Here is a 14,050-nt window from a genome sequence, read left to right as displayed (position 1 = left end):
TTAGTGATAGAAATAAATGTTGAACACAAAGCGGGGGAAGAACATTTTCAGAACTCATAGACTTTAATAGGAGTAGAATATGGCAAAGCATTAAATATGTACCCTCTCGAGGAGTGTCTCTTGATATAACAGAACTGGACAGATATCTGGGATATAAAAAAGGTTTTGTGTGTGGTCTTTTTACTCCCCATAGTCTTTCCGTGTTCCAAGCTTATTTTTGTTGCCTGCCACATACTGTCATGTTGATAGCCTAATATTTCTCTTACAGTGATGTAAAAACAACACCATAAATGCAGAAGCAAAAAGAAAACCTTCCTATCACTGCCACAGCTCATAGCCTGGGATGAAAGTCATTTATTTCTTTTTAAATAAGAGGGTTTGTTTGTTTGCACCTGAATAACAATGGAGTTGAGTATTTCCTACATCATAACACTGAGATTAGGTTAGACAGTATGAATAACTGTGTCAATCCAACAGCTCACTCCAGACTGAAATGAGGGGAGGACTGTCTCTCTCTCCTGTAATGACTGCTTCCAACTGAATGACCTTGCTCTTTCTTCTGTCACTTCTGGTGCCCATTTGACCCTTTGCTTAGCCAAATGAGACCTCTGGTCCCTTGAGTCACCAACAGGCATGCCAAACCCTCTGGTGCAACACTGAGAGTGTGCAGCTGAGCCCAAAGGCTGCAGCTTAAGAGGCTGGGAAGAGAGACATTTCCCTTTCAGTGGCAGGAAATCATTAGATCAGCTTAAGCCTCGTGTGTAATTTTATTCTCAAAGCTGCTGTTGTTTTAGCCTGTAAGCCATTTGTTGAAAACCATTTTATTGCTTTTTCAAGTGATTCAAGCCCCTAGACAATGCTGTCTTAAAGAAGCATCTTATTGGGAAACCTTCTCTGACACAAACTCCACAACAAGTTTAGAACAAAACACAGATACAGTATGGAAAATAAACCCAAAATTTGACAAGGAAATGGCTGTTTTTCTTTCACTGGTATGGTGACATCTTCAGTTCTTCCTCCGTTCTGTCATCTAACAGAAAGCAGCTACCCTTGTCCTAGGCCTATTGTTTTCCTGGTTGATTCAGTAGAACGAAAACCTGTGATTCAAAACAAAACACCTGATCTTTTGTTGCTGTTTTCTGTTGGTATCTTTTCTTTTGTTTTGTTTTCGGGGGTGGGGGATTTGGGTTGTAAAATATTTCTCCTTTTCTTCCTCTTTTAAAACTCTGCATTCCAGGACTGTTTCTGCTTCCTGGTGACATATTTCACATGCTTTGTTTATTGATCATTTTAAAGTGTCTTTTCTTAATTCAAAAAATAACAGGAAAAAAAAAAGATCAGTATATAAAGAGCTTAAGTTAAAGACTTATATTTCCTTATACATATGTGCCAATGAAAGGAATAATGATGGTGGATGTTGTAGAAAATGTTTTCAGGATAAAAGGTCAATGACAACATTACCAAATTCTCATAAAAATCATGTTTTGATAAGTGAAACAATGAAAAGAGAGAAAACATCTGTTATGTGGTGTTATACATCTGTAAGCTATGCTGCAATAATAACATAGGACTCCCCTTCTTGTCATCCTGAAGTCACTATCAAAATGTTTACATGTTGCTTCTCTTCAAGCAGCACTGAAAATTCAGGAAGCACAAGGCTTCAGATAGCAATGTTCTTTATAGGGTCTTGGTTTTAATAATCATACACACATACACACATTACTATTCTGCAATAACTTTTTGACTTTTACGCTGGGAATTTAAACATGAGCCTTTTACAAGAAACTAGATTTAACACCTTCATTCTGTGTATGCAAGAATGGAAGCCTGATCTCTGTTGTTACTCTGTTGTACTTAGTGACTTATTTTATACATATAGAAATAATTCACTATAGTAATAGTTCTATAGATTATTATTATATTGGTATATGTGCATATATTGCTATATATGAAATTATTTAGTCATTTAGTATTTATTTATTAGTCTATAATCAGTGCCTTGTTGCCTGACAGACAAATGCACTGAAATTAATGGGCTGGACAAGCTTCATTGCACTGGTGTCTTATGGAGAGCTTGGAGAGCTTGTCTTTGTTGTAATATTAATTTGCACTGAGCCTCAGTTGGAGACCTGGGCTCGGAGAGGCTTTTTCCCAGGTCTTTCTCACCTGCCTGAGGACGTAGGCTGACATTCAAGTTATACTGAAACACATGCTGGTAATTAAGATGAAATTGCAAATGTTCAAAAAGTAGTGAAGCCAGTCAGTCTTCTAATCAAAGTACAGTTAATAAAAATTGCTGTATTTTGCTGAAAGGTCACTAACTCAAACTAACTGAATTCATGGGAGCTAACTGCAGAACACTGATTCTACCTGCTACAGATCAAATAGACTCTGAAAAGCCCAGTATCTGGAAAACAAAATACTAGAATGACATTTGAACAAGAATATAATAAAATCATTTATTTTGGCTAAACCAATTAGTCCAGAAATCATATCCCATAGCTGCATCATTTAAAAAGATACAAAGGAATAGTGTGTACATGTATTTTGAAGGGACAGATGGAGAACAGAGAGACTCTTGTGAGATTAGTTTTATTTATTTTTTTTCATAGAATAGTAAATGAAACTGAACACATATTTTCACATCCAGAAAGGAGTACTTCTTTGCTTCACACACAAAAATTTCTTGATGTTTCAAAAAAGAATAGCTTCTTGAATAGTATGAGTGACAGAAGTTCTTACCTAAGCAGAGCCACCTACTAGACAGGACAATACTTAAGTCAAAGGACCAATGTGATCTATTTAGAAAAGCAAATATATCTGTTTTTACCATAATAGACATGATGTCATTACAGAATAGCCTGAGTGTGATAATTAATAATACTGTGCATCAGCTTTGGTCAATACAGTTATAAAGGATTATTAAACCAATGTGTGAACACACTGTTCTGTCTTAATGGAGGATTAGAAAGACATAAACTGGAAAAATTGAATGCTATAGAAAAGTTCTCTGTCAGCAACTTGGGGAAAAGGTGGGACTGGAAATAGTTTCTGGATAATAGCCTGTTTTGAGGTACCACACCATCTGCTCTGCCAGTACCGAAGTCAGCCATCAAAGAGGCCGTGCAGCTGAGAGGTTTTGTTGAAAGAGGGTGAGGAGTACTCAAGATTTGCAGTGGTCTGCTTTGAGACAGAATTATCCTGAAGGACCTGAGTTCTCCAAAAAGCAGGAAACAGAAAGTCCTTGGGTATCAACTAAGCATATAGACCAACTAGTTTTAAGGGATTCATTAAAAAAATGGTTTGGGAAAGACATTTGTCTATAGAAAATCTCTCAATGCTCTTGGATGGAAGAGAAATGAATTACCTCACCTTTTGTTGGACCTGGTGAGATAACTGCAGCTGATAGAGAAAATCATGATGCCTCCCCTCCCCACATGGTCATTTAAGTGAAGGGAAGGCTAAGAAGGGTGAGCTGGGAAGGCCAGTTAGCCAGCCCAGTGACCACGTTATATTGCACTAACCTCTTTAAATCCTGAAACGATGTGATTGTATTTAAACTGTTGGGTTTTCACATGATTGCAAAAGTATCCCTCCTGTCTGCAGCTTATGAATATTGGTCAAAACTGCAACAGAACAGGAGAACTCAGGTCACCCTTCTCCTCAAGCAGTATTGTTACTTACCAGTTACTTACTAGTTACTTCTGCTATATGCCCTGTCCTGCCTAGCTATGCATAGCACAGCTCTCCTTGCTTCTCTCAGGAAAAGGAGCAAGAGTAAGGTTTCATCTAGCAGAGCAATAAAGTAGGCCAGCAGACTGCTATCTCTCTTCCAGGCACACATTAGACTGGAAATTAACATTTGAACATTACATCTGCTTCCTCTTAAAAATAATCAAAGAAAAACCATATGCATTTCTCAGCAACCTACCTCGTGGATGTTTGCTGATAATAGGCCCTTGCTCCTTCCTTCGTAGCAGCTCACCAACAACTTACGCAAATAAAACAAAACCAAACAAAACAACAAGAACAACAAAAAACAACAACAACCAAAACAAAAAACCTCCCTTCCCTGTTGCATCTGGTCTTTACCAACTCCACATAAGTTTGTGAATAATGCAAAGGACCTGAGATCTCTGTGGCAGGGGCTTCTTATTCTCTGTGGTAACTGAGATCAGGATAATAGGGACTGGATGTTAAAGGTGGATTGCTAACCTGGCAGCAGCTTAAAAAGCAACAATAAAAAAGAGCCTCTAACATTAAGAAAACGTGTTTATTAACTGGTACAGTAAATATTGATATAAACACAAACAGAAAGATATGAAATAACTTTTAATAAGTTTTTCAAAAATGGTGTTTTTCTCAGTGCCACTAAGCTGTGAGAAAATAAACAACTTCATCCCCTCAGGAGCTAAATATAATACCAATAAATAACTAAATATAAAACCAGTAAAAATACTCTTTGTAACATTTTCGTAAACAAATCCCCAAAGGGAGGACTGCTGATTTATTGCAGTCGTGTCAAAGAGCAACGCTTCTGGGAAGATTCAGGCTTACTGCCTATGCTCTGGATAGTTATTCAGGGCCTGGGTGCAAAGCCCCATCGTGCCTGAGGCCCAACAGCTGTCCAGTGACACAAAAGGCTCAACAGCAGGTGACCTTTCCCTCTCACAGGCAGACAAGGCTTGCCTTGGATAGCCCAGCTAAAAGTCAAGAGGTAGGCAGCATTATTTTAATCTTTTAACAGGAGCGAAAGTAATCCTGGGGTTAGGAACTAGAGCCTTGACCCTTCTAGCTGACTGCTTATACTTTCACACTAGTCCTAAGGCACATTTGACGAGGTGGTTATTCCTTTGTAAAATAATCAAAAGGACTCAGCACTCACACTTTCAGGAAATAAATTCATTTTTTTCCTCAGTGTATTTGTTTGTCTTATCTTTCACTCAATGAGGGAATACAAGTTTGCTATCTTTCTTTAGGCCTGGGATAGTTCAGTTTTTCCAAACAAAATCACCGCTTCAACAGAAAGAACAGACAAAACATATTCTTCAGTATGTACCTTAACACCTACTTGTCAGGACACTATATATGAGCTTCTTCAAACAAGTAGCAGATGATCAGGACATAAATTTTGGAACAAGGCACCTAAATTTCACTTTATATATGAACATCCTCTCACAGATTTGGACCTTTAAAAATCTGGATACTTGCACCCAGTCAGAAGAGGGGCTCTCAAAAACTCCCTTTGGTCTTCCTCTCCATGTTTAGATGTCTAAATAACTTAGCGAGTTCAGCCTGAAGTCACATAAACAGTTTTGACACTCTCATTAGTCACAGAACTCACAACTGCCCCAAGTCTTTAATCCTGTAGACCAAGCATCCAGCATATTGACATTGCAATGGAAAATGGAGAACTACATATATATAAATGTTAATAAACACTTATAAGATCAGGACACTTAGGGCTGTCTTAGGGTAAGAAGATATGATATCATCTGTGTATGAACAAAATTATTTTTATCTTAGCTCGTCTCATTTTTGGTGAAAGGGATATTGAGTCAAGTCACTAAATGATCCCTTAGCTTGCCTCATCTGCTTGTTACAACTAAAGTGTATACAGAACAGCTGAAGCCAGGCAGGCATCAGAAAGGCTTTAAATGTAACCATATGCTTTAAACCATGTGACCATGTTAGTTAAATTCCAAACTGTTTATGTGAAACAGGTATTTACTATCGTATATACTTGGTCTATTCTTTCATCTTAGTGAAGTCTGAGCAGGCGTATCATGTACCCTTTACTGTCTCACTCATTTATTGATTCTCCAGAAACCGATGAAGTCACACAAGTACTGAAACCTGGAACGGGAGCTGAGGTGATGTAATCATCATTTGAAATTCATGAATAGCATATAAAGAATGCCTAATAGTGTACTAGAGTCTTCTTGTAACACTAGATTCATAGAACTGAAAGAAAATGAAGGTTGGAAGGGACCTTTAGAGATCACCTAGTTCACACCCCTGTTCAAAACAGGGTCAGCTACAAGAGCAGGTGGCTCAAGGTCTTGTCTTAACAAGTTTATCCAAGAATGGACACTTCTTCTAGTGTCTGTTAGAGTTTTTTTTTAATCAGTATCACAATCATGGATCATTCTGACTACAGGACGTCCCCCAAATGCTTTTTCATAGTCCTTTTGCCCAATATCAGGCTTCTCAGTATAGAGAAAGAGACTTTTCAATTAAATTGAGTTAAATCTAAAGGGATTGTCTAAATGAAAATTAAGAAACTGACAAAGTTGTTTCACATTATTTAAATTGCTCAGGTCAAATCCAGCAGCTCTTCCTTGGATCAGACTCCCACTGAAGTCAGTTGCAGTTAAATATGTAGCTTATTCGCAGATTTCATCAGATTCATCCCTTACCCTGGCTCCTAATCTAGACTGGCTGTTAGGGTTCGGACATCCTGACTCTTGTCATTAGTCAGCAAGAGAATTTTTACGACACTTCTTCTCTCCTTGCTGAATATGTGGGAGCAGAGGAACAGTTAAAAGCATTTACTCTTATAAGTGAGACTGACCTGAACTCTTGGGAAACATGGGAAGAATAACAAATGAGGAGCTATAGTGGAATTGGCCTGGTTTTAAAAGACAGCTGTCCATCGGTGAGCATGCTAAGTGTCTGGTCACAGGGTTTCCCTGTTTGCAGTTTAGAGTTTTTTGTTTAGAGTTTTGCAACTTGTGTTTCAGAATAATGCCTCTAGTAGTTTCTTCTCAGTTGGTCACACAGAATCTTTATTTGCTGGCTCCCTCAAAGAGGTTCACAACTCAACCATACCTGAGTCGTCAGCCATGATGCCAACTCCTGATCAAACCTCAGCATCTAACTAAGGCTCTGGAAATTGAAAGGGGAAACTTGAGAGTTACTGCAGTCCCTGGGATGATGAGATGAAGGGGAAGAGTGATCTTCCATTAGCTTTATTCTCTTAGGGCTTTGTATGGCAACAGTGACAACACTGCTGTGCAGCCTGTTCTTTCCTGCACTCTCTTACAGATGGATAGGGCTCAAAGGAGCAGAATGTGGAAGAAACAGGAATTCAGAGGATCCGTGGATCAACAAGCAATAAATTTTTCAGGGAGCATATATCTTGATGGAGAAACATAAAGAAAATACTATAAGCTACAGTCTCTAAATAGGTCTGTAGAATAGCACAGAACAGTACTATATAGCACAGAAGTTTAGGTGGCATTATAAAATTGTCCATAAGACATATAAATTCAGCATAGATTTTCAACACATATCCTACATAATGTTCAGTCTTCAGAAATGAATGGGCCCTGAGCTTGCTTTCCTTACAGAGCGAATAAATGTAGTGAAAAATTTTACTTATTGTGATTACAAAATTTGGCAAAAATGAAATCTCAAGACAGTCTGGAAAAAACAGCCAAAAAAAATACTGTGGGTTACTTCTTAAAAAAGTTATGGTTTAAAGGACAGAGACAGAAACTGCCTGTGCAATTCATCCATAGCACAGCCTAGCACAAACAAGACCCAGGTTCAGAAAAGAGATGCTGTCATCAGACAGAGCAGGGAAAAGCTTTCTTACACAATGTGCTGTGGCTTGCAAAAACTTTTAGGAACTGAAATAAGGTCACCTAGTTTTTCTTTCTGGAACAGAATAAAAAGGACAAAATATTGCCAGCCAGTGTTTTGAAGTTCTGATCTAAAACCTCCAGGAACTTGTTTTAAGTAATTCAATTTCAATAACTTCTTTCCTTCATTGGCTGGTGGTTGCCTTAGGTTCATACTGGCCCAAGTAGATTGATAACACATCTTTAATGATTCTCTGGGTTCTTAATTAGTTTCCCTGTAATGTATGTGTGGGTTAGGAAGAGACTAACATATCCTCCCTCCTCCATTTCATTCCATGTGTGTGCAAGGAGGAAAATATGGTACATCCCATGTAAAAGGGCTGCAGGGTTTTTTGTTTTTTTTGTTTGTTTGTTTGTTTGTTTGTTTGTTTTTAAGAAATCAACACTAGAAAGAGTAGAAGGGAGATTTCCTAGAGAGACGGGGAAGGGAAAAGAGGCAATCTGCCTTAGAAGTGAGCCTTTTAAAAATCATATGACTGGAAGTTTCCAAGGCTGCTGAGAAAATTAAACACGAAACCCAATTGAAAGTCCAAGGAAGCAAGTATTAGTGCAGCTGTATGTCGGTTCTTCTTGGGAGTCTGGACTAGACTGAAAATAAATAAATAAATAGATAAATAAATAAATAAAACACTGAAATTATGTCATATGTAGACATGTCATCAACATAAGATACATTTTTGAAAGAAATTATTTTGTTATGAGAAGTAGCATTCTAGCTAGATGTGGGACTAAAACCCTGTCCTGGGCTTTGGGAAATTCAAATTGGATCCAATTTTGTGGTTTGTAGCTGTCTCAAGTTGAATAGCTTGGTCCGGGAAAGGGGCCAGCACAGTGTCAATTGCCAGGAGAAACAAAGAACTAGAGGTATATCGTGCAGCCAGTGCACATCGCCTAATGGCCCATGGTAGCCTATATTAATTCAAGGAAAGATAAGTTCACATCTTTTAATACCCTTCTTCCTCCAAAGAGCTTTCTGTCTCCTCCCCAGCATTGCCAGAACTTGCCATGGGCTCCCTAGTGTCAGTGAATGATTACAATGTCCTGTTCTAGTCACGGACTACAGGCAGAAAAAGTAATCTTTAGTCAAAACTTTGTGTAAGCTACATTTTTAGAAAGGTTAAAACCAACTGACAGAAATTTAGAGTAAATATGCAACAATGTTTTTGCACCTTTTTTTTTTCTTTGTTTTGTTTTGTTAAGAACCAGTGAGGCTGTGCATAAAAAAAGAAATCAGTATACAATCAAACATCTGTGCTGAACTGACAAAGAGGCCATTCAGCAGTGGGAATATGAAGTTGCTACTAGCCTAATTAGACCTTTACTCAAATACAGTCCCTCTCTCTTCATTGGAATTGATTCTGTCATCAAAGGAAGACCCAATTAATATAACTAAGACACTGAACCTTCCTAAGTGAAGGTCACGAATGGCATGATGTGATCAGCCTATGCTTACATAATCCATCTTTACATGTAAAAAAACTCCTCCAGCATGGAGCTGATGTTGATTCATTACTAATTCTGTCTCTCTTCTCAATGGAGAAGAAAAAAACTCAATGGATATTAAGTCTTAACACTAGGAAAATTTTCTTGACTGTGAGGATGGTCAAACACTGGAACAGACTTCCTAGCAAGGTGGTTGATGTCCCATGCCTGTCAGTGTTCAAGAGACATTTGGACAATGCTCTCATTAATATGGTTTGACTTTTTATTAACCCCGAAGTGATCAGGCAGTTGGAATACATGATCTTTGAAGGTCCATTCTAACTGAAAAATTCTGTTCTGTTCTATTTTATTTTGTTCTAAATACCAAGGCCAGATCCCATCTTCGTGGCTCATTTTCTGTTTGCTTTACCAAAGCTCCACTGCACTTTGATGTAAACAACTGTGCTGCTGCTAGAGACTAACATTCTTCTGTACCAGCAAAAGCAACATTCTTCACTATTGACTTAAGTGAAAAATTTATATCTGTGGGTAGCCTTATTGTCAGCACTGGTCCAGCTTTTCCTGCATGTCAGCCAGTGGGTAAGCCCACATGCCACAAAGCAGAGTGTTGGACAGATGTTTTAGTTAAGCTGAGGGGACTGTGATGTTTGACACTCATTGCTCTTGCTAGCAAACCCAGGCACAAGAAATGTTGGTCTTTACAAAAAGTATTTTCTGAACTTTCTCTGCATGACTCAGCCTGGGGACAGTGTAACTCTGCCTACTCAGCTTTCGGTCCAGGCTTTCGGTCCAGGCTGACTTTCTCTGTTGAGTGGCTGCATCAGCAAACACGTGTTAACATCTACATGGGTGATAATTTTTCACAATCAGGGCAGATCAATAGGTTGAAGACTATGTTGCTGGATGCCCTCTAACTGCTACATAGTTTTAATTTGGACTAGATATAGTCTTGTTACATGAACAAAACATCCCTACTGTGAACACGGACACAGGGAAGTCCTGATTCAATATGCTTAACTTCAGACATTTAAATGAAGTATCTAATTTACATCTGTGATCTGTCAGGAGAGTTAGGCTCCTTTCAGAGCAATTCAGACTAACTAAAATTCTTTGGAAATCTCTGGAGCCTATCTCTCTTTATTGACTTCCAGGGAACTGAGAGCAATTAAGCTCCATACTTTGGCATCTGGACTTAAAGTACATTTCTATGAATCTTGCTCCATTTTATGGATCTACACTCACTCAGATTAAGTTCTGCCAATACTTTGGACATATCACGTGAATTCTCTGATTGTTTAGATGTTGGACCTTCTCCTTATTTTGTAACTAGCATGCTTAATGCAAAAATAAAAAAACAGACCAAAAAATCTCTCTTGGTACATCAGACACTGTTGTATCTGAAGAGACTTAAGAATAAAAATAAAAAAAAATTAAAAAAATACCTTTTCTATTCATTGTTAACACTTCTGACAGTCTTGTTTTCTGACAGTCGTTGGTAATATCTTTTTTTCTTTCCACTATTTAGCATCTCTCAGTCATGTTTCAATTTGAAGCATGTGTGTCCCAAATATCATTTTATAGCAATGCTTTTTGTCCTAACCTGTGTTTTTTTTTGTTGTTTTATTTCCCTTTTATATTCATTTCAGTGGAATTTTCTTTCATATATTTTTTTAAAGGCTATGAGAATGTAGAACAGCTAATGAGACCCATCTGACACTTTTTCATGTCAAAGGGTAAGCCCCACTCTGAGGCTTGAGCAACCTGAGTTGTAAAAATGCTGATTAACCTCATATTTTAGAAGCTCTGTGCCAAAGCTATTGAGCCAGCTGTGAGGAGAGGAGATAAGCAGTGGCCTAGAGTTCCCTCCATGCAAGCATGGGCCATGGGCAGACTCCGCCAGAGGAGAAAACACTCTAGCAGCTGGGATGAAAAAGAATGCAACATAGATTTTTTTTTTTTTTTCTCACAGATATCTACTATTTATTATTTTCTTTGCTAAAGAACAACCTTCCGCTACCTTTCTTCTTTGCCTGTTTGCCCTGACCCCGCACATGGATGTTGCTGTTCTCTCATCTTCACTGCCTCATGATGCTTCTCACAGCAAGACTCCTTAGCAACAGTAGTCCAGCAATACTTACATCCAAACATCTTTTTGAAAAGCATCACTTATCCAAACTACATAAATCCAAGGATAAGATGTAGAGCATTTGATCTCTAACCAAGACATTCATTGCTATTGTTTAGTTTTCATTTTGTTCTGCTAATATCTTCAGAGTCTTTTGGATATGAAATCTTTCCAGCCTGTTCTTTCCAAGAATCACAGAGACTGAGGCCCTGGTGATATAAGTTTTTTTTTCTGCAAGTATTTATGTTTTCCTCCTTTTCCCTTAACTTTTATTTCTGTCTCTTTTGATCAACATGTACACATACTCTTTTCTTAAAAAGCTGACAGCTTAGGATGGTATGAATTAGCTGGGTTATGTTGATTTGTTTTGGGTAAGAATTAGCCTGTTGTGGGAGTCCACAGCTGACTGTGAAAAGTCTGCCAGTCTGGAATTTTCAGTAATAAATATTCTGTCTGAGTTCATCATCTCAATCTGAGAATTACAAAACCCAGGTAAGTCTTTAGGTCAGAAAGTTGAACCTGTCTATTGAAGGTTTTGTTCCTTTAGTTTTCAGCCTGGGGACTTCAATAACGACAACCTGAATATTCCTTCAAACATGTGTTCACAATCTTTATTTTGCATAATGTATACAGAATGCGAGGACATAGTTTGATATTTTTTGTATTTTCCCACAAGATGGCACACTTTTCATATGATAACTGTACACTGTATGCTAAAACACATAAAGCCTTCAGCATGTGACAGTAATACAGCAAATTAACTTACTTTGTAGAATTCCATTGTTTTATTTCACTCTTAATTAGTTGATTTACCTGGATTTACCCTTAGAAAAACTTGCATAACCTCTTGTACTTCCTCCATCACTTTCCCAGCCCTCAGAGAACCCGTGTCCATATCACCATTAGGTAGGGTTTCTATGGACTTACTGTGTGATGCTTGAAGAACACATTTTGAGAACTGTGCTCCTTAGTTAGGTGAGCACTTCATCCTGTATGTAAAGGATGAGCTATGTTTTGCTGTGTTTATTTATTTCAAGGTAGGCTCTACTTTAAGCAAAGAATATTTGAAATGTCTTTTAGTTTCTGCTGTTAAGCATCCATTGCAGTTGTTTCTTTCTGGCATTGTACTCTCTGAACCAACCCAAGAACAAAACTTATAATGTATGGTCCTACATAAATATTTGGATATTGTGGATAAATGTACCAAATCTTCAGTCAATTTTCCTTGGTTAGTAGCTCAAATTACATTCACAATTTTGAGCTCTTTATACCACCTAACTCTAGCCTGTACTGTGTATGAACAGCATGACTTAGAATCTGGTCTTTGGAAGTTTGCCAGCATTGGTAAATAATATTTTGTTGATGAGTATCTATAAATATTTCCACTGTCATCCTAGTAATCCATTTGAGTGACCATCCTTGATTCATAGACATGCCTAGAGACTTGAAAGGTGCTCTGTGGCCCATTCTTCAATAAAAACAATTATCAAACGTGATCTTCAAAGACAGAGGGAAAATCCCAATTTAGTATGAAACGTACTTAGGAGAAGTCAATGGAATGATGAAACTTGTTCTCTATTCCATGTGATTCTGCTGGTTTTGATCATGAGAATTTCATACTGTATAAAGGCATTGAACACCTCCTTCCAGTGACAGATGATATTATTCTTACTGTATAACGAGTAATTTATGTATGGAAGTTTTTGACATATAGCTAGTAGTTATTTCAGTGAGAGAAAGAGTCCTACAGTGCTCTACTTCACAGGTTACATTAAAGGCTAAGCTCCACCAAAGGCTTTCAGTATCACCTGAGGCTCTCTGCTAGGTGTCTTAGTTCTCCACCAATTAAATAGGGTTTTTAATCTGTTGGACTGTTTGTACCTTGTTGGTGGAGGGTTTTAGAAGAGATTCTAGTCATTGCTGGTCTCCAAGCTCCACAGCAGAGGCTTGAAATGCTGGGATGCCCAGTGTGAGTCAAAGCACTCAGAAACTTCAGGCTAAATACAGTAAAAAGAAGAGTTTGTCAATACAGGGAGGAAGTGAAAGTTGTAACAGACTCAATTAGCTGCTAGACTGTAGAGCCACAGAGCCTGGGAATCTCAACTCCCAGTGCTCCAGTTGCAAGACAACTTAGATGTCCTAGGGGTTGTGGTCAAGGAAGGAATTTAACAGCCTGAAATCTGGGACTTAGCTTAGTTTAAAAAATGTCAAAAATAAGCATTGTGCTATTAACAAGGAAATGCCTACAGGAAATTTCAAAAACTATTTTTCCTGTTGGAATAGGATAAAAAATAGTCTGAGGGTTTCTTAGGATAAAGAGCATTTGCCAGTGATCTGGAAAAGTTAGTAACCAAAGTCTTAAGTATTGAGTTTTTCTATTATGGTAAATAGTAATATGGTAAATATTTTCTATTATGGTAAATAGAGAACTCTGCAATCACTAATTTGCATCACTAATTTTTTCTTCCCTTCCCTTCCCTTCCCTTCCCTTCCCTTCCCTTCCCTTCCCTTCCCTTCCCTTCCCTTCCCTTCCCTTCCCTTCCCTTCCCTTCCCTTCCCTTCCCTTCCCTTCCCTTCCCTTCCCTTCCCTTCCCTTCCCTTCCCTTCCCTTCCCTTCCCTTCCCTTCCCTTCCCTTCCCTTCCCTTCCCTTCCCTTCCCTTCCCTTCCCTTCCCTTCCCTTCCCTTCCCTTCCCTTCCCTTCCCTTCCCTTCCCTTCCCTTCCCTTCCCTTCCCTTCCCTTCCCTTCCCTTCCCTTCCCTTCCCTTCCCTTCCCTTCCCTTCCCTTCCCTTCCCTTCCCTTCCCTTCCCTTCCCTTCCCTTCCCTTCCCTTCCCTT

At 38.4% G+C, this 14,050-nt stretch overlaps 1 long non-coding RNA gene across 5 annotated transcripts in view; it reads right to left on the bottom strand.

Moving 5' to 3' along the window:
- Positions 1-2,541: 2,541 nt before the first annotated feature.
- LOC308176850 overlaps positions 2,542-14,050 on the bottom strand; it is a 47,500-nt gene continuing 35,991 nt past the window's right edge. For 4 of the 5 annotated variants that reach the window (XR_013938691.1, XR_013938692.1, XR_013938694.1 and 1 more), the window contains one exon: positions 2,542-13,211. This is a non-coding gene — a long non-coding RNA (uncharacterized lncRNA). The remainder of the gene's footprint in view (positions 13,212-14,050) is intronic. The other variant, XR_013938693.1, reaches the window with a different exon arrangement.

This window comes from Anser brachyrhynchus (assembly GCF_964034855.1).
Source record: "Anser brachyrhynchus genome assembly, chromosome: 1".
In the NCBI taxonomy this organism is placed as follows: Eukaryota; Metazoa; Chordata; class Aves; order Anseriformes; family Anatidae; genus Anser; species Anser brachyrhynchus.
The sequence above is the reverse complement of the archived record's forward strand: the minus strand, read 5'-3'. Positions and strand labels throughout refer to the sequence as shown.